Source organism: Triticum dicoccoides, chromosome 6B (assembly GCF_002162155.2).
Source record: "Triticum dicoccoides isolate Atlit2015 ecotype Zavitan chromosome 6B, WEW_v2.0, whole genome shotgun sequence".
In the NCBI taxonomy this organism is placed as follows: Eukaryota; Viridiplantae; Streptophyta; class Magnoliopsida; order Poales; family Poaceae; genus Triticum; species Triticum dicoccoides.
Genome location: NC_041391.1, coordinates 172644693 through 172668822, shown reverse-complemented (window position 1 = coordinate 172668822; position 24130 = coordinate 172644693).

Here is a 24130-nt window from a genome sequence, read left to right as displayed (position 1 = left end):
CTTCAGTGATGCCTAACACTCTTTGGCTCTGGGTGTTTGGGCTTTATCCTCGCAAGGATTTCTCTCTCTCAAATGCTTCGAGGTGGGTTCCTCTCAAACGACAAAAGCCGTGCACAAACTCTGAGCAGCCACCAATTTATGGTGTAGGGGGTGGGCTATTTATAGCCACTAGGCAACCCGACCTGATTTGTCCAAAATGACCCTGGGTCACTAAGGAACTGACACGTGTTCCAACGGTCAGATTTCAAACACACGCGGCAACTTTACTTGGGCTACAAGCAAAGCTGACTCATCCAACTCTGGATAAGATTTGCTCTCATTGTCTTCACTCGAAGACATAGGATTTTGGTTGAGCATCACTTCAGTCACTCTGACTTAGTTCACTTGGACCCCACTTAATAGTACGGTGGTTCCTATGACTCAACAAAGAAGAAAAGAAAACAACGAAACCACACAGTCTTCGCGCTTCAAAGTCTTCACGCAATGTCTTATCTTGTCATAGTCTTCAATATGAATATCTTCTCATACCACCATTTTCTTCAATGTCTTCATACATTTTTAGGGGTCATCTCCGGTAGGTAAACCGAATCAATGAGGGACACTACCTGCGTTATCCTGCAATTCTCACAAACGCATTAGTCCCTCAACCAACTTTGTCATCAATACTCCAAAACCAACTAGGGGTGGCACTAGATGCACTTACAATCTCCCCCTTTTTGGTGATTGATGACAAACTGGTTGAAGTTTTCAACGGGGATAAAGTATGTGAAATTGTAAGGATAGGAAATTGTCTTCATAAGTTGCAAGGGCTCCCCCTGAAGATGTGCATATATGTAATTTGCTTTTGGAATGCAAATGCACATGGAAGGTTGTACTTGTGGAGATCCACTTCAACTTATGAAGATGATTCATCATGCATGAAGTGATATAGCAATAAGACTGACATGCATAATGAAAAATGGACGTCTGCAGAATGATCTAAGTGCGGAAGTTATCATCGCACATGCGGAATTTATCATCGCATCATAGTAAAGCAAATAAGTAGCAGAAGTAGCAGACGACCATCAAGTTTAGGTGTTACAACTCAAAGAACAAAATGTTTCAAAGCGCAAGAGTTGTAAGCACGCAGCAATATATAATGCAACCGCCCATATGAACCCGCTTGAAGACTATCAACTCATATGCTTCTCCCCCTTTTGTCAGTAATGACCAAAAAGGTTTGAAGACATAGAGCATCTACTCATCATGAGTAGGTGAAGCAGCAGGGTTGTCGTCGTGGGTTCGTGGAGCAGATGAACTTGGTGCAGTGTCGATGCGCGCAGTTGTTGTTGGAGGTGATGAAGTAGCGTCATCTTCATCATCGATCACTCTGGCATTAACTGTTGCCGCGGAAGAAGAATATTCAGAGTCTTCAAGAGATGGAGGTCGACGTAGGGTAGCAGTCCGTGGAGGACTGGAGTCGAACTGGAATCTTTCATTGAAGCCATCATCTTGAAGATCAGCTTCAGCACTGAGCAGAGTCAAACTCTTCCATGATCTTCGGCAAGTTTCATGAGCAACAAAGGCATTCTTGGTGGCAAGGTTGCGAATGCAATTGACATCCACCAAGAGGCTTTTCATTTGGCGCTTGAGCCAGAAATGATGCTTATCCTGCTTATGATGAAGAGCGACAAGAAGCTCTCGGTCATTGAGAACACGAGAACGCTTCCGAGGCTTGGCGCAATGGTGCTTTCAGTGGCTTCAGTTGGCACTCTGTGAGGCAGACGGGTGTTACCAGCCAGTGGATAGAATCTTGTTGCTGCTTGAACACCTTCAATAGGCGGAGTGAAGCTTTGGTGCTCAATGTTCTGAAGACAAAGTGGCATCTTGGCAGGGTCAGAGTATACAGCATCAACTGAGATATCAACCTCGGGCAGAAATATTATGTGATTGCGAGTAGAGGGCTGATAATTGACAGATGAGTGTCGCTTGATGAGGCGCATGGCCCATGGAGCATAAAACTTCAGACCAAATAGGTCAGAGCCGGAAGCAGCAAGTTGCCTTATGAAGAATTCCTGAGTGTTGAAGCTGATGCCATTGAGAATGTAGAAGACCAAAGTCTTCATAGCTCCTTCAAGCTTGGCCGCTGGTGAGTGTCCCTTGACTGGCCATAGAGTTCGCCTGATGATATGATATATGGTCCGAGGCAGATACTCAAGGTCTTCAACAAAGAAATGTGTGGGATACTCAGCGTCAGATGGCAATGGCTTCATCATGCTCAGCATCTGGCTCATGTTTGGTTCTGGCTTGTGAAAGATGCTCTCCACAGCATTGCGGTGTAGCTGACAGTTAGGCTCATACAGTTCACCTGGAGTGGCTAGCCCTGTAAGCTCAATGATATCCATAGCTTTGGCTTCATGATGAACATTTCCAGTCATCCACTCGAGAACCCAAGTCTTGATGTCTCTGTAGTAGCCGCGGATGTGCAGAGTGGCATAGAATTGAAGCAATAGCTCTTCATTCCAATATTCCTTGTCTGTCACAAAGTGGAGCAGACCAGCATCACGAAAGCAGTCAAGTGATTCTTCAAAACATGGCAATCCAGCAATAGCTTCAGTGTCAAGACGCATATGGGGGAAAATGCGCCCTTGATCATATAGCATGCATGAGTAATAGCTTCTCTGCTGATAGCTCCAGAACCTATCTGATGATATCCTTGGCTTGGAGTAGGGGTTCTTGGCGCTGTCGAAGAAGGTATTGTGGCTTTTGAAGCCATTAGCTGTCAGGACCCCGACTCAATGCCACATCGATCTAGCATGTAACACCTCATATCACTTTGCGGCCTCACGCACGGTATTCCCACGGGTGTCGCCTTACCTTTGCCCGGGACCGTTTGCGCCTTTTGGCACACGTATATGACAGTGTCGCTAGCATCCATATGATAAGGAGCCCGGGCTGACATGGCTAGTCGTAAACCCAAAGCGGCACAGACTTACAGGGACAGGCATCCATGACCCAGCATCGAACGTGTCGGTCATCAGCGAGTGAATCCAGGCTGTAGCACTGGGCTAGCAGGACTCCGGTGAACCGGGCTGTAGCGGGCTAACAGGACTCCGGTATTCACCGCGTGACATTTCCCCGAAGGGACAGACACAGGAACGAAGAAGGACACATGCCGGCCAGCCTAAGTGTTCCGGAGCAGTAGCAAGCTACCATGGCTCGGTGGAAACACTAGGAGACATTTCCCCGTAAGAGAGGCTACTAAATATAAACAACTAGATGGTCAGATCCCACACATACCAAGCATTTCAATAACATACACACAATAAGCTCGATATGTGCAAATACAACATGGCATCACAACATGACTCTATGACTCAAGTAATTTATTCAATAGGCTCCGAGGAGCGCGATATTACAATCATGGGTCTCATGACCCAACAATCAGAGCATACAAGTCAAAGCACAAGCGGAAGCTATCATGTCTGAGTACAGACATCTATAAATGAAAAAGGCTGAGAAGCCTGACTATCTACCAGATCCTGCCGAGGGCACAAGATCGTAGCTGAGGTAACAAGCTAAACGTCGAAGACCACGCGGAAATACTAGTGAGACTGAAGTCTCTCTGCAAAAACATAAAATAGGCAAACGTGAGTACAAATGTACCCAGCAAGACTTACATCAGAACTATCTACATATGCATCATTATCAACAAAGGGATGGTGGGGTTTAACTGCAGCAAGCCAGCTTTGACTCGGTGGCTATCCTGAACTACGACTGCGAGTAACTTTTTTGAGGTGGCGCACACGAGTCCACATATTCACCATATCAATACACCACTATGGATCCGCTCCCGTCTCCCTACGAGAACGCCATCCATAGCACTCACGCTTATCTTGCGTATTTTAGAGTATCCACTTTCACTTGTCTATGAACTGATATAAGCAACCCAGAAGTCCTTTTCCGCGGACACGGCTATTCGAATAGATTAGGTTAACCCTGCAGGGGTGTACTTCTTCACACACGCTCTCACCACTTATCGCCGTTTACACGACATGTAGTCGGCAACCTTCAAGCGGAAGCCCAACGTGGGTGTCGGCCACGACCTACCTAATCACCTAAGTCTCTAGTCCAGGTTTATCGCCTATTCGGGTTCCATCCATGAGGAGATCCGGCCGGAGTTTCGCTCACAGCCCCAAACGATGTGAATAGGTTTCCCGAGACACCAAACGGGCGCCCGGTACACCGTGCCACATGCCTACCGCATCACAGCCCACCCCTACGGTCAGCGCTGCCCACGGCCTCCAGCATACTACAAACACCAGAAACTACTTGCAACTCCTGGACAGAGGACAAGGGTGATCAAGAAGCCGAGAGGGTCCATTGGTTTCGGGCCCAATGCGTGGTAGTAGCTGAATCATGGATCACAAACACAGAACTCAGTTCCTGAGGACGGCTGCAATGAGACAACCCACCATGTACTCCTACATGGCCTCTCACCGCTACCTTTACCAAATCGTGTTCACACACTTAGCTCACACATAGTAGGACAGGTTCACACGCCTCTGATTCATCCCCGATGAATCAGACCTGACTCTACTCTAAGCAATAGCAGGCATGACAAACAAACATGAATGAGTAGGCACATCAGGGCTCAAACAACTCCTACTCATGCTAGTGGGTTTCATCTATTTACTGTGGCAATGACAGGTCATGCAAAGGACAAAGGGGTTCAGCTACCGCAGCAAGTAACAGATGAATCGTTGTTGTCCTAATGCAGTAAAAGAGAGCAGGAGCGAGATAGTAGGATGGTATCGGAATGAACAAGGGGGTTTTGCTTGCCTGGCACTTTTGAAGATAACATTGAGTCTTCATCAGTGTCAACGATCACATCATCGGTATCACGTCTATCGAGAGGGGACAAATACCGGCAACACAGAAGGGAACACAATCAATGCAATGCACAATATGATGCATGATCATGACATGGAAAAATGAATGTGTTTTGAGCCAATGCAACTAGCAACAGATTAAATGAAGTTGGTTTGAATACAAGATTCAAATTCAAACTCCATATGTGATTATTTAAATGCCCTTTATTTGATTTGTGCTAAACAGCAGCTATAAGTTGTTCTAACATGCATGAAAATGGTACAGATGGATTCCTTGAATTTTTCTGATAATTTTTCATATATAAATTATTTAATTTGGAGTTACGGTTAATTTTCTATGAATTTTAGAAGTTTATATTCATTTTCTGGAATTTCAGAATTAAATTAAATCCAGAAAACATTACTGCGTCAGCATGACGTTGGCATGACGTCAGCAAGTCAACAGGGGCCGGCTCGGGTCAAACCTTACGTGTGGGGTCCACACGTCAGTGACACAGGGGCTAATCCCGCGTTGACTCGGGCTTTGACCCGCTACGGGGCCCGCTGTCAGTGTCACAGGGTTAGTTAGCAGGGTCATTAGCCCCTAACGACGACGCCACGTCAGCACGCCGGAGACCAGCCGACGGCGACCACAGAACACGGCGGGGCACGCCGGACTTGCGCTAGAGGCGTCAGTTTGGCGCGCTGAGGGCACCAGGGGATGGCCCTTGCTCCCGCGCATCCAGAGGACCGAGTGGGAGGTCGTGGGGTCACCGGAACTCATGCCGGCGACGAGCTTTGGCGGCGATGGTGTTCGGTGGTGCTCGGGCACGTCGCTACGGTGCATCAGTGAGCAAATGGAGAGGCTGGGCAGCACCTGCTAGACATGGGGAGCACTAAGAGCAGCTCAGTGAGGCCAGGGGAGCACGGAGGCTATGCGTGCAGCAGCAATGGCGGACGGTGGCTTCGGTGCTCGTGGGGAACGGCGCTACGGCACGGAGGGGAGCATGCTGAGTTAGGGGAGAGGGTCAGTGACTCACGGCGATGACGAGGGGACGCTCGGCGAGGTCGGGGACGGTCCGGAGCTGGCGAATTTGACGAAGATGGCCGGCGGTCCCGAGGTTGAAGAAGGCATCGCGGGCGGTGTTGTGGCACGTCCGGGGCCTCGTGGCTCGTTGAGGAGGTAGAGGGAGGACCGGCGGAGCTTCCTGGGGCGTCGGTGAGCCGTGGGGTGGCCGGTAGCCACGGTGGCTCTCGTCGGTGGCGGCGGCTCCGTTCGGTCGCGGGAGGGGAAACAGAGGAGCGAGGGGGAGGGAGGTCCAGAGAGCGAGGGAGAAGTGAGAGGGGGTCGGGGCTGCGTGGCGTCGCGGGAGGGACCAGGGAAGGAGGAGGCAGCCAGGCAGGGAGGAGGTGGCCTCCTCGGCCGCGCGCGTGCGAGCACGCAGCTGCTCCCACTGGCAAGAGGAAGACGACAGGGGGGGGAGTAGCAGTGGCGGGCCAGTTCTGGTGGGCTGCACGGGTGAGGCCAGGTAAGTCCTTCTCTCTCTCTCTTTTATTTTTTTCTTCTGTTTTGTTTTATTTAATTTCGTTTTGCCACTGTTTTGAATTTTAAACAAATTCAAACAATGCCAAAAACTCCTCTGAATAATTTTATTTGGCTAGATGGACTTTTCCAAAAGCTCATAAAATATTTCAGGGGTATTTGAAATTATATTCTAATTATATGAATATAATTCAAATTCAAATAGCTAATGATTTAAATTCAAAGTCCCAAAAATAAATCCTTAAAAATGTTCAATATTTTGGTTGGGACCAGAACTCTTACCAAAAATTATCAAACATTTAAGAAGAGCCTTTTGGAGCAATGAATGAGATTTCTAGGGTTTTTGCCCCTCTTTTATTTAGGGTTTTGAGGCTTCCAATATTCCTCAATTCAAGTTTCAAAAATATAGACATGATGCACACATGAAGCTAGCCTAGAGCAATGCCAGAAGCTAGGGATGTGACAACTCACCCCCACTAAACAAGAATCTCGTCTCGAGATTCAAGCGTAGGGTAGGATGAAGGGGAAACGCAAACTAGTACAATCTTCACGATCCAGGGTGCACTTCAGTTGAACATTGATTCATTCACCATCATTGTCTTGATGTCTTGTTCTGAGAAATCCTGCCAACATGACATGGAGGGAAGAAGGAGACTCTAGAAGGGTCGATCTTCTTGAAGATCGAACAACTCACGGAATGAGACATAGGACCATCTCTCGGGTTGAGACACGAGATACACATCAAGAGGGGTGGAAAGAAACGGATGACGAAGGTTCACTAGGTGGACAACAATTCCACACTTAAGAAGGTGGTAATCGGTTGTCAACATAGCGAGGAGTTGAGTTGCCATGATACCACAACGAGACACCTTCGGAACCGTGACTCGTAGATATCTCCCCTTAAGTGGCAAAAGAATTACCTTTGATTCAGAGATCATTGAAACTCTTTATACCAGCTTAAGGCAAATCATAATCGATCATTTAGAGGGGTTCGGTAGAATGGCATACTCAAACTTGGATGATGTGGATTACCTTGTTGAAGACAACGTAATGGATGAATTTTTCTTATCACCGGAAATGGAAGAGACCCATGGTAGAATGGCACATTGGCGGTGCAAGCTGGGAACAAAATGCAAATGCTGGGAATGATTCTGGTAACTGGGGAAGAACCCAACAATAGAGAGTGAATTCACTGTTGGAGTGGTTATAGCATAACCGAGGAAATCTGGGGCAATCCCAGCTAGTGCCGATGATAAGACGTAGCGCTTGTGCGTGCTCTCAAGAACTTGAGCATTTCCACAATCATCAAGGTTTTATCAACAACCGCGTCGAGGGTGCTGACAACACAACATACTACCATGATGAATAGCGATGGACGATGCAGATGCGAAGGAGGATAACACTTTCTCAGATTTCACCTTAGCGAGGCCAAGCAAATAAAATCTGGATGATCGACCGAGAGACATTTAGCACTCCGCTTCTAATGTTCTCCTTGATGTGCTAGTATAACCCATTCATAGATATGGTTTGATATCTAAAACATCAAGTAAAAGGTCGGACTTCGGGAACACAAAAATCCATAGGGGCAACTAGGGAGTAAATCCTACAAAATCCCTATGGGGGGGGCCAACTTCCTCAAACAAGATACTATAATAATAGGTCTACCGGATGGGTGTGTTGGCCACGACATCCACCTTATCGGTTATCGAGAGACCAATATTATAGTTCTTAGGGAAATGTTCCAACCATCATATCTGCCTGAGATTCAGCTCTGGTTGGTGTTAGGATATTCCAGGCTCATCGAGTCTTAGGAAGAAAAATGAAAGTTTGCAACACAAATCGACGAGATGACGTTGCGGGATTCTCGGGAGATGAACTACGATAGCAAGCTCCAAAACATGAGCTGGTTCTGCTACAAACATGTGAACACGTTGTCCCAGACAAGCATGACCACGTGGTAGTCTTATAATAAAACACTACCGAGTTCAGGAGGGGGAACCATCAACGAGGGTATCGAAGTTCTTTCATAAGTCCGGATTAGCTCTTATGAAGGAACTCCTTCTCCTTGAACAAATCAATCAGTGGTTTGGTGTGCTAGGGATACATATAGATTGAAGGTTGCAAGTCTTCAAACCACAGCATTCTTCGCACGTGTGCATGACTGATTTGGAATGATTCCAAAGAAAGCAACATTGACTTTCTCGAATCCACGGCGGCAACTTGCATCAGATGCACATGAATTAAAGGAAGTCACTACCTTCATCCAAACATATGATTCATGAGCTAGCATGAACAAATGCTTTCAAAAGTTTCCAACACTAGCTTAATGTTCAGCAAAATTATGGAGAAGACAAGGATGTTGTCAATGGGCACAACAACAATTCATCTGGGTTTCCTTTTAAAAGGAATTCCATAGTTAAGTGAACAAGTGATAGCATTGGTCAGACCCAAAAGATATAATGGTGTATGCTCGAGGGATCAACCACGAATAAGACAACATTACGAGCATCGTTGGTACTGATTTGATTTGACGATAGCCCACACTCAAATCAAAGGATTGATAAGACAATAGGTCCAGCAACTGATCACAAGGACCAATCGATGAAGATATCATCTTTCTTCAACACACACTACACAAGAATATCCCTTTGGAACGAACTAAGTCAGACAAGCTTTTATCTTCCAACTCTCCAAGTTGTTGTCTAGCTTAACCAACTAGCTCAGGTATATCTAACACCGATTCTTGGAGAGAAGGTGGTTCACAAGAAACCAACTTGATCACGACCTCAACATAGCGGTCAGGTGACAACCCGGTAACACCTCCAAGAAGATATTTGGAAAGTCACGAACCACCGGTATGTTACTAAGCTCGAGAACAATCTTGCTTTTGAGGGCAAGACGATATGATCAAATGAGTGAGGACTTGACAAGATCCTAACTCATCAATCGAAGGGTGCACCGAAATAAGGACTAGGTAGCACGATCAGTCTTAGAAGGATGATTCGAAAACCAACATACTAAGAATGAAATTATTATCCTTTAACTACCAAGCAACAGAGTTGCTAGCAGTATTGATTTCACACATCACAATTCATTTGTCGGTATTCCGGTTGCATCAACACGAGGGCCGAGGAATGAACAGTGATGGCAAGAAGTATCACTGTACCAAGAGTTCATGGGATGGTGTGCAATTCCTATAACAATCTCGATATAAAATATGTAATACTCCAAGGTAGAGCAGAACCAAAAGCTGGATTGGCATTTGATCAGCGGAATACAACTACTTTGACCCAATCCTAGATATGGAAGAGGTACTGGAGTTTGTTTCTCCTAGTCATTCCGGAATAGAATGGCTTGACAGACCACAAGAGTCATAGGCATCGATGAACGAACGCACGCATACTCTTGACTATCAATTGATAGACGAGGGTCAGAATGCAACTAAAGAGAACAACTCAAAGGAACATATAACTTTCTGAGTTGTGGATGCATAGATTAGTATGTCGAACCAAGTTCAACATATTTCTTCCGGATAACCCATGCAGAAAGGTAGAACTGGCAGAGTCACGATTTATGAATGGAGAACTCCTCAAGAGTACTCTAATTGTGATTTTTTTTGATCCAATAAACATATGCCATAAGTAGTTCATGGTATTTGGAAGAAGAAGATACCACGGACTTCAAGGACTATCGCAAAGGTTACTAATATCCTAAAGGCACTAGCAATTACTATCAACATGAAGTAGGTAGAGTGAATCTCGGGTTCAGAACCCAGGAGTAGAATACCTACTACTAAGTAGCATCACGGGATGCTTCCGAGAATAAAGGCCAGAATCTTCACACTAGGACACAAATCATGGCTAGACCACTAGATGATCCCCTAAGCACTTAGGGTCATAATAATAATTCCAACATATATGTCGAGGCAATAATTACCTCAACACACCGATTAGTGTGGTTAATCTGGCCCATGGGAACATCAGAAACAGAAGGAAGGGATTTGCAAATGCATCGGACTATTTAGAAACCTGGGATGACTCGGACAGCATAACGGCTATAATTGCTCAAAAAGATTTGAGACAATCACAAAAATGGTGGCATAACCACTCAGAAGCACAATATCAAGGTTCCGAGATCAACAATTAACATACGGAAGTAGTAGGAACTGAACTGAGACTTAAATCCAACAATCTTATAAGTCTACTGATTAGTAACACGTGATCCTAATAGAAAGAAGAGATAGCCTAGTTCTTAATCCCCGCAGGAAAGATAAGATGACTCAGATCAGAAGGGCATGAGGTATAAGGAGTAAAAAGAGCCTTACGTTCCATCCCACAATCAATTCCCTTATATAACTAAAGAATTTCTAGACTCAACTTCGACCAGTTTGGCTTGGTAATCCTACAGGCAGTCAAGCTCTGATACGAACGCTGTCAGGACCCCGACTCAATGCCACATCGATCTAGCATGTAACACCTCATATCACTTTGCGGCCTCATGCACGGTATTCCCACGGGTGTCGCCTTACCTTTGCCCGGGACCGTTTGCGCCTTTTGGCACACGTATATGACAGTGTCGCTAGCATCCATATGATAAGGAGCCCGGGCTGACATGGCTAGTCGTAAACCCAAAGCGGCATAGACTTACAGGGACAGGCATCCATGACCCAGCATCGAACGTGTCGGTCATCAGCGAGTGAATCCAGGCTGTAGCACTGGGCTAGCAGGACTCCGGTGAACCGGGCTGTAGCGGGCTAACAGGACTCCGGTATTCACCGCGTGACATTTCCCCGAAGGGACAGACACAGGAACGAAGAAGGACACATGCCGGCCAGCCTAAGTGTTCCGGAGCAGTAGCAAGCTACCATGGCTCGGTGGAAACACTAGGAGACATTTCCCCGTAAGAGAGGCTACTAAAGATAAACAACTAGATGGTCAGATCCCACACATACCAAGCATTTCAATAACATACACACAATATGCTCGATATGTGCAAATACAACATGGCATCACAACATGACTCTACAACCCAAGTATTTTAATCAATAGGCTCCGAGGAGCGAGATATTACAAACATGGGTCTCACGACCCAACAATCAGAGCATACAAGTCAAAGCACAAGCGGAAGCTATCATGTCTGGGTACAGACATCTATAAATGAAAAGGCCGAGAAGCCTGACTATCTATCAGATCCTGCCGAGGGCACAAGATCGTAGCTGAGGTAACAAGCTAAACGTCGAAGACCACGCGGAAATACTAGTGAGACTGAAGTCTCTCTGCAAAAACATAAAATAGGCAAACGTGAGTACAAATGTACCCAGCAAGACTTACATCAGAACTATCTACATATGCATCATTATCAACAAAGGGATGGTGGGGTTTAACTGCAGCAAGCCAGCTTTGACTCGGTGGCTATCCTGAACTACGACTGCGAGTAACTTTTTTTGAGGTGGCGCACACGAGTCCACATATTCACCATATCAATACACCACTATGGATCCGCTCCCGTCTCCCTACGAGAACGCCATCCATAGCACTCACGCTTATCTTGCGTATTTTAGAGTATCCACTTTCACTTGTCTATGAACTGATATAAGCAACCCAGAAGTCCTTTTCCGCGGACACGGCTATTCGAATAGATTAGGTTAACCCTGCAGGGGTGTACTTCTTCACACACGCTCTCACCACTTACCACCGTTTACACGACATGTACTCGGCAACCTTCAAGCGGAAGCCCAACGTGGGTGTCGGCCACGACCTACCTAATCACCTAAGTCTCTAGTCCAGGTTTATCGCCTATTCGGGTTCCATCCATGAGGAGATCCGGCCGGAGTTTCGCTCACAGCCCCAAACGATGTGAATAGGGTTCCCGAGACACCAAACGGGCGCCCGGTACACCGTGCCACGTGCCTACCGCATCACAGCCCACCCCTACGGTCAGCGCTGCCCACGGCCTCCAGCATACTACAAACACCAGAAACTACTTGCAACTCCTGGACAGAGGACAAGGGTGATCAAGAAGCCGAGAGGGTCCATTGGTTTCGGGCCCAATGCGTGGTAGTAGCTGAATCATGGATCACAAACACAGAACTCAGTTCCTGAGGATGGCTGCAATGAGACAACCCACCATGTACTCCTACATGGCCTCTCACCGCTACCTTTACCAAATCGTGTTCACACACTTAGCTCACACACAGTAGGACAGGTTCACACGCCTCTGATTCATCCCCGATGAATCAGACCTGACTCAACTCTAAGCAATAGCAGGCATGACAAACAAACATGAATGAGTAGGCACATCAGGGCTCAAACAACTCCTACTCATGCTAGTGGGTTTCATCTATTTACTGTGGCAATGACAGGTCATGCAAAGGACAAAGGGGTTCAGCTACCGCAGCAAGTAACAGATGAATCGTTGTTGTCCTAATGCAGTAAAAGAGAGCAGGAGCGAGAGAGTAGGATGGTATTGGAATGAACAAGGGGGTTTTGCTTGCCTGGCACTTTTGAAGATAACATTGAGTCTTCATCAGTGTCAACGATCACATCATCGGTATCACGTCTATCGAGAGGGGACAAATACCGCAACACAGAAGGGAACACAATCAATGCAATGCACAATATGATGCATGATCATGACATGGCAAAATGAATGTGTTTTGAGCCAATGCAACTAGCAACAGATTAAATGAAGTTGGTTTGAATACAAGATTCAAATTCAAACTCCATATGTGATTATTTAAATGCCCTTTATTTGATTTGTGCTAAACAGCAGCTATAAGTTGTTCTAACATGCATGAAAATGGTACAGATGGATTCCTTGAATTTTTCTGATAATTTTTCATATATAAATTATTTAATTTGGAGTTACGGTTAATTTTCTATGAATTTTAGAAGTTTATATTCATTTTCTGGAATTTCAGAATTAAATTAAATCCAGAAAACATTACTGCGTCAGCATGACGTTGGCATGATGTCAGCAAGTCAACAGGGGCCGGCTCGGGTCAAACCTGACGTGTGGGGTCCACACGTCAGTGACACAGGGGCTAATCCCGCGTTGACTCGGGCTTTGACCCGCTATGGGGCCCGCTGTCAGTGTCATAGGGTTAGTTAGCAGGGTCATTAGCCCCTAACGATGACGCCACGTCAGCACGCCGGAGACCAGCCGACGGCGACCACAGAACACGGCGGGGCACGCCGGACTTGCGCTAGAGGCGTCAGTTTGGCGCGCTGAGGGCACCAGGGGATGGCCCTTGCTCCCGCGCATCCAGAGGACCGAGTGGGAGGTCGTGGGGTCACCGGAACTCATGCCGGCGACGAGCTTTGGCGGCGATGGTGTTCGGTGGTGCTCGGGCGCGTCGCTACGGTGCATCAGTGAGCAAATGGAGAGGCTGGGCAGCACCTGCTAGACATGGGGAGCACAAAGAGCAGCTCAGTGAGGCCAGGGGAGCACGGAGGCTATGCGTGCAGCAGCAATGGCGGACGGTGGCTTCGGTGCTCGTGGGGAACGGCGCTACGGCACGGAGGGGAGCATGCTGAGTTAGGGGAGAGGGTCAGTGACTCACGGCGATGACGAGGGGACGCTCGGCGAGGTCGGGGACGGTCCGGAGCCGGCGAATTTGACGAAGATGGCCGGCGGTCCCGAGGTTGAAGAAGGCATCGAGGGCGGTGTTGTGGCACGTCCGGGGCCTCGTGGCTCATTGAGGAGGTAGAGGGAGGACCGGCGGAGCTTCCTGGGGCGTCGGTGAGCCGTGGGGTGGCCGGTAGCCACGGTGGCTCTCGTCGGTGGCGGCGGCTCCGTTCGGTCGCGGGAGGGGAAACAGAGGAGCGAGGGGGAGGGAGGTCCAGAGAGCGAGGGAGAAGTGAGAGGGGGTCGGGGCTGCGTGGCGTCGCGGGAGGGACCAGGGAAGGAGGAGGCAGCCAGGCAGGGAGGAGGTGGCCTCCTCGGCCGCGCGCGTGCGAGCACGCAGCTGCTCCCACTGGCAAGAGGAAGACGACAGGGGGGGGGAGTAGCGGTGGCGGGCTGGGCCGGCTGGGCCGGTTCTGGTGGGCTGCACGGGTGAGGCCAGGTAAGTCCTTCTCTCTCTCTCTTTTATTTTTTTCTTCTGTTTTGTTTTATTTAATTTCGTTTTGCCACTGTTTTGAATTTTAAACAAATTCAAACAATGCCAAAAACTCCTCTGAATAATTTTATTTGGCTAGATGGACTTTTCCAAAAGCTCATAAAATATTTCAAGGGTATTTGAAATTATATTCTAATTATATGAATATAATTCAAATTCAAATAGCTAATGATTTAAATTCAAAGTCCCAAAAATAAATCCTTAAAAATGTTCAATATTTTGGTTGGGACCAGAACCCTTACCAAAAATTATCAAACATTTAAGAAGAGCCTTTTGGAGCAATGAATGAGATTTCTAGGGTTTTTGCCCCTCTTTTATTTAGGGTTTTGAGGCTTCCAATATTCCTCAATTCAAGTTTCAAAAATATAGACATGATGCACACATGAAGCTAGCCTAGAGCAATGCCAGAAGCTAGGGATGTGACATTAGCATTGAAGGACCCGGGGGAGTTGGCGTTACCTGGAAACCTTGGCAACCTGGGCTTGCTTCTGGACCTGAGGCCGATGCTCAACATGATAGTCAAATTGGGGTCCTGAGGCCGAAGGCGGAGGCACCAGAATGGGCCATCAGACAGTGACAAGCTGACCGTGATCATATGCTTGCTCAATAGTGTGAGGCCTTGGTGGCGGAACAGGAGCATGGGCAACATCAGAGGAGTCAGGCTGCATAACAGGTGCTTCGGGAGCAGTTGTCGTATTGGCTTCGGGTGCAGCATCCTCATTGGCGTCAGGTGCAGCAGTCTCATTTGCGTTAGGTGTAGCGTCCGTATTGACTTCAGGGGCAACATCCTCATTGATTTCGGATTCAGCGGCCACATTTGCTTCAGGCACAGTGGCCTCATTGGTTTCAGGCACACTAGTTGGTGCAAGCTCCACATTAGCATCAGCCATGACTACCTCACTCGCTTCATTGGCGTTGGTGGTGGCAGCATCAACATTGTCAACCTCCTCTTGACGAACAGGAGGGTCGGGCACATGCACGTTCACATCTGGAACTGCTTCTTCTTCTTCAATAGCTAGGGGTGTAGGGACACGTACTTCTTCTTCATTTTCTTCGGCTGATGCAGCCAAAATGTCTTCAGCAGCATGTGCTTCAGACATGGAGACGTTCACTGTTGGAGCTGGTTCAGAAAATACTTGCCGTGCAATAGGTGAACGTTGCACTTCTCCTTCGGGAACGCTCGACAGAGGGACTTCAGGCCTTTGTCCTCTGCGAAGCCTGCGAAGTGCTGGCTTCAAGTTGGGAGATGGAGTTGGGTGAGCCTGAAAGTCTTCATCCCCTTCTTGCACTGGGGGAGTAGCTTGTTGTTGTTGTGGGTGATCATCCCACGAAGCATCCTTAGCAATTGGCGTCAATGGACGACCAATGCTGATGAGTTCGCTGTTCGTACGAACAGGCGATGATACCACTTGATGTTCAAGCTGAGGAAGAACTTCATCATCATTTACATGGTCATCTTGACCAATGTCTTCAGCAGCGGTGTGTTCAGCTGCTGGAATATCTTCAGCTTCATGAGCCTCTGTGGTAGCAGGCTCATGGACAACCATTCTTCGTTCTTGATGAACAGACACAGGGCGAACCACAGAGATGGGTTCAACGACTAAGGGCTCTGTGGAAGCAGCCCTAGTCTTCTTGGTCTTGCGCTTCTTCTTGGAGGGAGCGGCATCAGAGGCTTCAGTGTTCTTTCTCTTTCTGGCGTCAGCCTCTGCAGCCCTTGTCTTCTTTTGTTCTGAAGCTGTGGTGGTGACCTTTGGCTTCGAGCCAGTCATGCTGCTTGGGAAGATAATGCGAGGGGCTTCTTGGCTTGATGGTTCAGGCTGATCAGCAAGGCGCTTGTTCTTCCTTTTTGCAGCCATCCTGGGGTCAATGCCAGGGCAGCCAAGTGACTTGCGCTTCTCAGCCTCATTGTAGGCAAGCACACACTTGTCAGCCAAAAGCTTCATGCGTTCTCGAGAGCCCTGAGCTTCTTGGCGTTTCTTGAGAAAAGCTTCTTTAAGCTCATTCAGCATGACCTTGAAGTTGCGAACGTCTTGAACACTGAGCTTGGCCAAATGCTTCTTGAATTGAGCCTTCTCAAAGTCAATCTTGTTCTTGAGCTCAACAATGCGCTGAGCAAGAGCTAGCTCAGAAGCAATGCCGCCATTGAAGGTGACACTGAGGCCAATGGGGAGCTGTAAATCTTCAAAGCTGATGTTGGGGGTGTCAAACCACTCATCAATGAAATTGTGGATGATCGCCACATCAAAGAGAGGCAGGTTGCTAAAGATTTCTGCTTCTTCCTTGCTCTTTATCAGCTGCTCAAGAGCATCATCAGCAAGTTCTTCATCACTTGATAGATCAATGGGTTCGTCACGCAGAACTACGGCAGGAGTCAAGGCTCGTTGATCAGATGGTCTAACAAGCTGCTTATTCTTCTCCGTTCTCTTGGAGACACGGGACAGATCTTCAGATTGCACACTGGCTTCAGGAGGTGCAGTGGCCAGTGGCTTCGCACGCAAAGTCTTGGGAGGTGCAGCTGAGGTTGAAGCCTTGGACTTCTTTTGCTTCTGCGGCTTTGGAAGAGGAGCTGGGGCTTCATCAGAGTCAGCACCATTGTCAGAGTGACCTACTCTGGCGCCTTGGACCATGATGTAGGTGATGAGCCCGTCAAGGTTGGCGTAGGGGCCAATGACATTGGGATTAGCTTCACGGGAGCCATCAGCACGGGGAGCAGAGGGACCTGGGTTGAAGTCCAAACCCAAAGCCTTCTTGTTCTTCTTGGCCGAAGCCACAGCAAACTGATAGTTGCTCTTGAAGAGAGAATAGTCACGACACCATAGTAGTGAGGTGGGATCTGCGTTCGCTGGCTGTGGCCCACGGACCATACAAGGGTAGAAGCCTTGTTCAATGGCTTCAGCTCGGCTCTTGGGTTGAAGGCCTCGATAGAGGATATCGCCCCAAGGTCCCTTGATGGCATTCTTCTCTGCATATTCCTTTGTGACAAACTTGTACTTGAACCACTCCTCAGCCCAATAGCGACGAATCCATTGGATTCACGTCTTTCTCTGATGATAGTTCTCTTCAGGATCTGTCTTGTACAGTTCTGCTAAATCATCAGGCAGATCTTTAGATGTACCTTCTCTGCGCTGTCTGCCACCCTTCCTTGGTGATTTTTCCGTTGCCATGAACTTCAAGCTGAAAGGCTTCAATACGTTCAAAGGCTTCAGAGATTTACGCTTGCTGGTCAAGCAGGAACTGGCTTCAGGAGAATTTATATGATGCTGTAAGAATTCTGCAAACGAATGCAGACTATGAGAACCAAGGGATTCTCCCACGGACATGTACCTGTGACAGCATTAGAGATGCGAGGGAAGGGAAAGAGGTCATATGCATTCTCAGAAGATTTTGAAGATAAATCAGTTTGAAGACATTGACCTCATGATGCGAAGACATTCACTTATATAGGTGAGTTGGTTCCAGATTTGTACCAATCCGTGAATAAGTACAAGTGAGGAATCAAACTAGACAAGAAATCTAAGTGAATCGACTAAGCAGTATGAGATGCAGACGAAATAGATCTAGCTTTGAATAGACAGAAATTACTTTCGGTAAACGGGATGAATCTTGAAGATCAAAAAGGTGGTAAAAATAGAGTTATAATTACCGCACGAAGAACTGCTAGATGGAAGAATAGGAGACCGAGCAGTTCAGCCCATCGTGCCCTAACTTGGCGACGGAGGACACCTACGGCGACGGCGGAGAGGACGATGTCCGCGGCCAGCGTGAGGACGGCGTCGGAGAAGTCGCGGCAGCTAAGCGCTTCGTCGCCAGCATCGTTGCGAGCTAGTGGTGGCACTAGGGTTTTGACGAAGGTGGAGAGGTGGAAGAAGTATTTCTTTACCGCAGGGGGACAGGTATTTATAAGTAGGTGAGAGACACAGCGCAATTACGCTGGTGCCCCTGGCGGTTCACATCTGAGGGGCACGTGGCAAGCATGCAACACACTTAGGGTTGTCCCACGTTCCCACGCCCGCCAGGCATGTCAGAGAGTTGTTCCGGCTTCTCCGGATTTCAACAGTAAAGATAAGCCATTTAAAACAGATTTAATGTTTGTCTCTTTGCCTTCTGCTGACTAGGACGCAGAGAAGACATTCGACAGTTTCAATAGAATGCATATGATTTGGACAGATAGATTTTGAGGTAGGAAGCATAGAGAGGTTAGGGTCCGATCACATTCACTTAGTTCAAAAGATCCAATCTTGAAGACATAGCTATAAGTGAATGCTGTAGAGGACAGAACACAAGTATATATATATATATATATATATATATATATATATATATATATATATATATATATATATATATATATATATATATATATATATATATATATCTGAAAGCAATCAAATCATCATAGTGCAGAAAGTCATGAAGACAAATTGAAACTGAAGACAAACCAAATGTGAAGTCATTGCAATATAACGCCTTGCGTGAAACACTTCAAACAAGAAAAGTTGGTGGTGGTGTTACCCACCGTATAGGAAGTATTAGACCCAGACACGGCGCACAATTATCGTGGCACTCCGAAGTCAAATTCCATGTTAATGTATTCACACTCAGAGTGTAAATCTTCATTGATTGAAGATATACCTTACTTTGTGTGTTGCACATCTAAGTCATCAACATGCATAAGTGTTAGATGTGTGCCTGATCACAAGACATTAGAGGATTCTAAGATATTTAGCTCACACCGTAACTTGCAAAACCTTTTCTCATCCAAGGGCTTTGTGAAGATATTTGCCAGTTGCTCTTCAGTGTGTACGTGAATGATATCGATATCTTTCTTCATAACATGATCTCTGAGAAAGTGATGACGAATTTCAATGTGCTTTGTCTTGGAGTGTTGGACTGGATTGTTGGCTATTTTTGATGGCACTCTCGTTGTCGCAGAACAGAGGTACTTGGTTCAGGTTGATGCCATAATCCTTGAGAGTTTGCTTCATCCATAGAAGCTGAGCACAACAGGATCCAGCAGCAATGTATTCAGATTCAGCAGTTGAGAGTGATACACAGTTCTGCTTCTTCGAAGACCAACAGACAAGTGATCGACCAATAAAATGACATGTGCCAGATGTAGACTTGCGATCCACCTTGTCACCAGCATAATCAGCATCTGAGAATCCAACCAAATCGAATCTCGAGCCCTTGGGATACCATAATCCGAGTGTTGGGGTGTAAGCCATATATCAAAGAATTCGCTTCACAGCTAAGTGATGCGATTCCTTTGGTGCCGCTTGATATCGTGCACACATGCAAACACTAAGCATACTATCTGGCCTAGATGCACATAAATAAAGCAAAGAACCAATCATGGAGCGATATACCTTTTGATCGAACTCTTTACCATTGTCGTCGGGACCAAGATGGTGTTTGGCTGGCATTGGCGTCGTGTAGCCTTTGCAGTCTTCCATACCAAACTTCTTCAGGCAATCCTTGAGGTATTTATCTTGAGATATGAAGATGCCATTCCTCTGCTGACGAATTTGAAGACCAAGGAAGAACTTCAGCTCACCCATCATGGACATTTGATATTGCTCTTGCATCATGTACCCAAACTCATCACTTTACTTCTGGTTGGTGCAGCCGAAGATAATGTCATCCACATATATTTGGCACACAAACAGTTCACCATCATATGTCTTCGTGAAGAGAGTCGGATCGAGGGATCCAGGTTTGAAGCCTTTGCTCTTCAGGAAGTCTTTGATTGTATCATACAAGGCACGAGGGGCTTGTTTGAGGCCATATAGTGCCTTGTTTAGCTTGTACACCATATCAGGATGTTTTGGATCTTCAAAGCCAGGTGGTTGTGCTACATACACTTCTTCTTCAATCTTGCCATTCAGAAATGCACTCTTTACATCCATTTGATATAGCAAGATATTGTGATGTTTAGCATAGGCTAGCACTATACGAATAGCTTCAAGCCTAGCAACAGGAGCAAATGTTTCATCGAAGTCAATTCCTTCAACTTGAGTGTATCCTTGAGCCACAAGACGTGCTTTGTTTCTGACGACTTGACCATGCTCATCTTGCTTGTTTCGATATATCCATTTTGTTCCAATAATGTTATGCTTGCGTGGATCAGGTCGCTTGACAAGTTCCCAGACATTATTCAGTTTGAACTGTTGAAGTTCTTCTTGCATGGCTTGAATCCATTCAGGTTCCATAAAAGCTTCAACAACTTTCTTGGGTTCTGATATTGACACAAATGAAAAGTGCCCACAGAAGTTTGCTAACTGTGTTGCTCTTGATCGAGTGAGCGGACCAGGTGCATTGATGTTGTCAATTATCTTCTCTATTTGAACTTCATTTGCACCACGAGGATGAACAGGACGAAGATTTTGCTCTAGCTACCATTGTCATCATTGGGAGGATTGTCTTCGGAGTGAGCATTGTCTTCAGATTGATTTGGTGCAGAGATGATGAGTTCCTCTTTAGGTTGTTCTTCAGAGGGCATGATTTCACCAGTTCCCATCAACTTGATTGCCTCGTTTGAAGGAGCTTCATCCAGTGTACTTGGCAGGATCTCTCTCTGTGAACCATTGGTTTCATCAAATTTCACATCCACAGTTTCAACGATCTTGTAGAGATAAAGGTTGAAGACTCTGTAGGAGTGTGAATCCTTTCCATAGCCAAGCATGAAGCCTTCGTGAGCCTTAGGTGCAAATTTTGACTTGTGATGGGGATCCTTTATCCAGCATCTTGCTCCAAATACTCTGAAGTAACTGACGTTTGGCTTCTTGCCAGTAAGTAGCTCATATGATGTTTTGTTCAGAAGCTTATGGATGTATACACGGTTGATGATGTGACATGTTGTATCAATAGCTTCAGGCCAGAAATTTCTTGGTGTCTTGTACTCATCTAGCATAGTTCGAGCCATCTCAATGAGGGTTCTGTTTTTGCGCTCAACAATGCCATTTTGCTGAGGTGTGTATGGAGCAGAGAACTCCTGAGTGATTCCCATTGTATCCAGGTATAGATCAAGTCCAGTGTTCTTGAATTCAGTGCCATTGTCACTTCTGATGTGCTTGATCTTCACACCATAATTGTTCATTGCTCGATTTGCGAAGCGCCTGAAGACATCTTGCACTTCAGTCTTGTACAGAATTATATGAACCCATGTGTATCTTGAGTAGTCATCAACAATGACAAAACCGTAGAGACAGGCAGTTGTTGTGAGGGTGGAGTAGTGAGTAGGTCCGAATAAGTCCATGTGCAACAGCTCGAAGGGTTGAGATGTTGTCATGATTGTCTTCGAGGGGTGCTTTGCCCTTGTCATTTTTCCAGCTTCACAGGGACCACACAGATGATCCTTCTTGAACTTGACATCCTCAATGCCTATGACATGCTTCTTCTTGACGAGTGAGTGTAAGTTCCTCATGCCAGCATGTCCCAGCCTTTGATGCCAGAGCCAGCATTCTGAAGCTTTTGTGAGAAGACAAACGGCAAGCTATGGACCTGCTGAGAAATCTACCATGTACAGATCATCCTTTCGGTACCCTTCAAAGACTAGAGATTTGTCAGATTCCATTAGTACAAGGCAACGATATTTGCCAAATATCACAATCATGTTCAAGTCACAAAGCATTGAGACAGACATTAAGTTGAAACCAAGGGATTCAACAAGCATCACTTTATCCATGTGTTGATCCTTTGAGATTGCAACTCTACCTAGACCCAATACTTTGCTTTTACCAGTGTCAGTAAATGTGATGTGACTCTTGTCGGATGGACGTAAGGTTGAGTCCATGAGAAAACTTCGATCACCAGTCATATGATTCGTGCACCCACTGTCCATAATCCACTCTGAAGCTTTTGGTGATGTACCCTACAGTGCAGTTAGGAGGATAGGCTTCACACAAGTGTTGTGAAGCATATGCATTTGATACATATAGGGACAGTCACAGCTTATATCAAGGTTAGGACATAGTATGGCTGATAAGAGATTCAGATGAAGTATATAGCATGACATTTTAGCGTGCGTCCTCAATGAGTATTAGGTCCCCAGCAATAGTATCGGACGCCATTGATTGTTGGCTGGAGACCATTTTCTGCAAAAGAGAGTTTGTTCTTCTTTGCCACCCACATTTTCAGTGGGGGCTTAGAAGCAATGAGTCTAAGTGCAGCATCTGAGAATTTTGGCTTTGAAGTCCTAGCAAATAGCCTTGCAGGAGATGAATGATACTCATATGAATAAGCAGAAAAGTTCTTAGTCCTATGAACATAGCGGTTCGAAGATACACGCTCATATTCATAAGTCTGAGCATGATTTCCCTGCAAAACATTGATGTTAGGGTGACTCATGTGAGTCCTGTATCTGTATGAAGCCTTTGGGCCATATGAAGCTATAGGTCTAGGGTTTGTCTTCTTCCTTGGTGGTGTCATGACGACATTCACAGGAAGACTCTCAATGTACTGCTTAGGTACCCAGATCTTCTTCATAGGTGGTCCATTCCTGCAGTTAGTACCAATGTACCTGGCAAACACTTCACCATTCTGATTTTTGAACAGCTTATAGTTTGCATCAAAGGATTCATCAATGATAATAGGATCAGCACAGGTAAAGCCAGATAAGGTAGATGGATCTACTGAAGGTTCCTTTGCAGCAACCCATGTGGTTTTGGGGTACTGCTCAGGCTTCCAGTACGAGCCATCAACATTCATTTTCCTTTCAAACCCAACACCCTCTTTCCTAGGGTTTCGGTTCAGAATCTGCTTTTTGAGGACATTGCAGAGAGTCTGAAGTCCCTTCAAACTTTTGTACATCCCTGTTTCAAGTAATGTCTTCAACATAGCATTTTCATCAGCAACAGCAGTGGTATCCTCCGCAGAGGGGTTAGTGACCACATCAGTAAGTGAAGACAATGAAACAGTAGCAACAGTGGAACATTCAGCAACAGATGTAGCGTTATCACGCACAATGCATTTTAGACATGGTGGTTCAAATCCTTCCTGAGCGGAACTGATCTGTTGAGCGCGAAGTGAATCTCGCTCCTTCTGAAGATCTTCATAATCCACTCTTATCTTTTCAAGGTCTAACTTTCTTTGAAGACATTCAGAAGAAAGCTTCTCATGATCAGATAAGCGAGCATTATGTTGATCTTGAAGGGCGTCAAACTTAGCATGAAGTCTCTGAAGACTATCAGCCAAAGCTTTTGACTGATCCATTTCCTCACCCAACATATCATCGCTCTTACTAAGCATGTCTTGAACCTTTTCCAAGATTCTTTGTTGTTTAGTGGCAAGGGAAGCAAGCATGTCATAACTAGGCCCAAATTCATCACCTGATTCATCATCACTAGATTCAGAGAGATAAAATTCAGTTACCTTATCACCCCTTGCCATGTGGCACGATGAGGATGATGATGATTCAGGTGCAAAGGTCATTTCCTTGAGAGATTCCTTGTAGTCCTCAAACCGCGGATCATGACGAGTGCGATGACCTTCGTAAACATAAGAGAGCCGGTCCCAAATTAGCTTCGCGTGATTGAGGTGCATAACATTCCTGAACTGATTTCTGGACAAATGACAGCAGATGACATCCTTCGCTGTGAGGTTCAGTAGCGTATACTTGTG